This window comes from Pinus tabuliformis, chromosome J, assembly GCF_031772625.1.
Source record: "Pinus tabuliformis cultivar Carrire ecotype Pingquan chromosome J, CPIR1, whole genome shotgun sequence".
NCBI lineage: Eukaryota > Viridiplantae > Streptophyta > Pinopsida > Pinales > Pinaceae > Pinus > Pinus tabuliformis.
The window spans coordinates 1,041,630,757-1,041,635,250 of NC_142295.1; positions in this window are offsets into that span (position 1 = coordinate 1,041,630,757).

Consider the following 4,494-nt stretch of genomic DNA (forward strand, 5'->3'; position numbering starts at 1 on the left):
AAATAGGCTGGCTTGGAAAATTGGTCAAGGCACTCAGGTGAGATTAGGCTCGGATGCCTGGGGTGGATGTGGTAATTCCCACATTCTTCCTCATGATCTATGTCATTTTCTTTCAAGGTCTGGTTTCACTCATCTCTCACAGATTGTTGTTGCAGGTCATGATCAATGGATGCCCCAGCGTTGGATGGACCATCAGGACTTAAACATCTCGCATAGATGGATTGTGGACTAGCAATGTTTCATTGGGGCTCTTGAGAATGCCAATATAAGATTATCTGACCAGGAAGATGTGCTCATTTGGGCCACAGACCCTCACAGTAGATGCACTCCCAAAGCTGGTTATTTGGCAGCTATGGCCACTCAGGAAATGGGTGATAGCATTTGGTGGTGACGTCATCTGTGGAAATTAAAATCCCCCCCCAAAAGCAAGACTGTTCATGTGGTGCATTCTCTCAGAAAAATCCCCAACTGAGTTAATCCTCAGACACCAGGCCTTCCATGGTCCCTCAAGATGTTGTCTCTGCAAAGAGCAAGAAGAGGACATAAACCACCTGTTTCTATCCTGTCTAGTGATGGTTGGTTTCTGGGCTAGTATTACAACAAGTCTGAATTTACCGATGGTCTGGTCTGGGAAAAATGTTGGGGAGGCTTGGCATAATTGGTGGAACAGGGCCATCACTCACAAAGCTAGAAACATTCCCCTGATTGTTTGTTGGGGTATCTGGATCAACAGAAATAGGAATATCTTCCTAGATGCCCTGGTCAACTAGTTAACTTCCTGTATAAATTTGTTAGCCATTTACAATTTGATCCCAAATGATCTGAACAACAAACCTCCTCAGGTTATCTCTCCTAAATCTATTGACTTCAGTTTCCCATGGGGATATTTTGATGGTTTGGCCCAAGCTGAGGGTTGCGGGGGAGGAGCTATCTTGCACATCAACAATATTGTGTCCTACAAGATTCAAGTTGGTTTGGGTAGGGGTACCAATAATTTTTCCGAGCTGAATAGTCTCAAACACCTTCTCCTTTTTGCGAAGGAACAAAAATGCCAAAAGATTTAGATTTTCAGGGATTCACAACTGGTTATCAATTGGTTTAATGAAGTTCACCATTGTCACTTGCACACACTCAGACACTCGATGGAGGATATCTTATCATTAAAAGATCAATTTGATTTTCCTATATGCTCTCACATATATAGGGAAAGGAATGAGATCGTTGATCGTCTTTCCAAAGAGGCCGTGCAGCTGAACAGAGGACAATGGGAAATCCAGGAATTCAGGCAAGGTATCTTCTACCATTTTTTCCACATCATAGAGATGCACAGGGATCTTTTGGATTGATCCATGATCACTCTCTTTTTTTTTTGATCCATCGCAGTTATAGTTACTTTATGGACATATCCTATGTATTTTTTGATTTTCCTTGCTGCAATTTATCACTATGGACATCTATGATGTAATTTGTATAACCGGGTTCTAAACTTATGATTTGCTATTTTACTGAGACTGCATCTCATACATGCTGGAATGATACAATATGTAATTTTATTAAAACTTTAATGAAAATTGCGCCTTTTTCCTTGGAATTTTTTTTTTATTAAGATTTAATATATCATAGTTCTTTTTTTATATTGAAAAATTTGTGAATTCTTTTTCCTAAGAAATTTTATGAGAAATATCATTCAACACTTATGTACATTTAGCAAATGGTACCAATTTTATACCCATCAACAGGTAGAAATTTTAATATTATATTATATAGAATTATTAAGATTTGATATAAGATTTGATATAGCTTTTTTTTCATATTGAAATTTTTGTGATTTTTTCTCTCATAGAATTTTTTGTGAAAACATCATTCAACACTTCTCTACATTTATCAAATGGTACCCATTTCAACCCCATCTACATTCATTACAATGCTTAGCCTTATAGGAACAATGATTAAAACATACAATAGACACAACCAACTTGAACAATCATACATAAATCTAAAATAACTCTACCATTTGAGCCAGCCCATATGACTAAAATTTATTACTTCTATAATTTGGAAAATGGCAACATTTTACACTCTAACATTACTTCAAACACAATAAGATCTTCTCCTAGCAACACATATCAGGTGCATTTGTTTTGGATGCTTTTTCTTCTTAAACTTTTGACCATTTATTGGTTGATAACATTTTGATTGGATATATATTTATTTCCTTCTCCAAGGTCTATATTCATACAAGTTATGAACTCCTTACTTCAATTTGATATCAACCATTGTTTCTTGTATCATTCATTGACTGTATGTTGGTAATTTGCTCTAATATTTGTTTTTGAAAATTGTTTTCATTTTATTTTTTTAACTTATTAACTAACATGGACATGATCAAGTTTTCAGTGTGATTCCTATATTGACAAATATCTTTGTTTTTATTGGTGACAACTTTGTCAAAAAAATTGTATCGTTTGTGTAGATGCTTTATTATACTAAAGGATAAAATTTGATGCATGTTTAAAGCTTCTTGATGTGTGAGTTAGCCTCCTGTTGCAACAGGGTTTCATCTTTCATGATTGACATTTTTACATGCCAAATATGTCATACTTTGCAGGCTGCAGTGTTCCATATTTCCACAAAATGCCATGAACTGTGCTAGTCCAAATGGCACTACTGTATTTCAATTTTGATGAGTTGTTCCAGTTTTGAAGAGTATTTAAAGGGAGATTCAAACAGTCTAATCTTGATCTCCCTAGGTTTCAATTTCCTGTTTAGAATATAGAGAATGTATCTGTCCAAACAGTTTAATCTTGGCAGATTTGTAGATAGGTAGAGAATCACAGGGACCCAACTGCTTAATCTGGGCCCTTGGTAGAAATAAGTGTAGATTTAGATAGGAAATCATTCAAAAGAAAAATTGTAAATCAGGGTCTGCAAGTCTAAGTGCACCCACCCAAAAAGAAGAAAAAATGTTGGGAAGGTAGGCCGGGTAGGTAGCTGTGAGGTTGCAGAATGATGATTCATGATCAATCGTGTGTTTTAAAGTCTTATACCTTTTCAGATCACAGTTATCAGGCAGTTTTTCATTTGGAGGAGCTTGAGCTAGCCATAACTAACTTCCCCTTCTTCTCATTTCCCAAGTCATTTACTAACTTCCCCAAAGAGGTCAAGATCTTCTTGATTCCTCTTAGTTTCATCATTCTCCATGTCATTTGTCTTGGTGAAGATTTGCTTCACTCAAGCATTCTTTATTTTCTCATTTACAAGTTCTTTTCCCCAAAATTAGCCTAAGGACCCTTACATTAGTGCTTTCTTATCATCTCCATATTAACTACTAAATCTAGTACATAACTCCCTATCAGTTTTCCCCTTCCCCTACTAAAACTATGTATATAATACTCCCCTATGTAAATATCCCCTCCCTGGCATTATATCCATATTTCTTCTAAGTCAGGGAAAAGGCAGTCCATCTGGGGTTGTTTTTAGCCCATTCGAGTCTTAAAGGAATTAGTCTGACACCTGGTCAGGCTAATAACCGTTGTTTCCTAATCCTAACCCTAAAAACCCTCTTTCCAAACCCTAACCTAAAGGTTTGTGCACAAATCCTTAAACCCCCGCTCACAAACCCTCAAAAAACCCATATTGCGCCCCTATCCCTAAGTCTCGAGTGTAAATACATTAACCCGTACTCATTTTAACCCCAAAAACCCACATAAACCATAGTTTTTACCCCCTCGCCGCGCTGTATTAAAATCAGGATATTCCGTGCGCCCTGTACGTTAACTCCCCGCTGCCTCGTCCCTCCCACCAACTGTCCGATCACTCGCCCCGCAGATCAACGGTGGGCGGGTGTTCCCATCTCCCAAGCCGCCCGAAGGTTAGCGTCCGGGAGATGGGCAGTATTGCCGCCGTACTCCCGCCACGCGTCACCTTCCCGGGCGTGGCGGAGCCCCCTCTGACAAAACCACCTATGCCTAAAGGCGATGCGCCCGAAACCATTTACCGCCCCCCCTTGTGACGTAAGCCACACGTCATCTGCCACATCATCCGCCTGCGTGGCCTCCTGCCACATCATTAGACCTGCCGTACTGCCATGTCACCTCCGTACATGCTGACATCATCTTGCCACGTCATCCGCCGTACGAAGTCCATCATGCTGACGTCATCAACAATTTTGGCGCGAAGGGCGAAAATCGCACTCTGGAGCCCTGGAATCAGTTTCTAAGGCAGTTTTTGATGCGCAATTCGTGCATCGCTGGATAAATTAGGCCAAAATGGGGAATCTTTTTATCGCGCAACCCCCAGCAAGCCCGAAAGGCGCCGAATGACCCGTTTTTCTTCGCGAAGCATGCAGAAAGGAGCAGAAGACAGTTCTAGAGGAAATAGAGGCCGAACAACGACCATTAACTTGTGATTAGACCCACAGCAAAGGAGAAAAGCAACCCAATTCATTTGTCAGAGAGTATCAGAGGAAAGAGAAGCAGCAAAGTGTACCAGTTA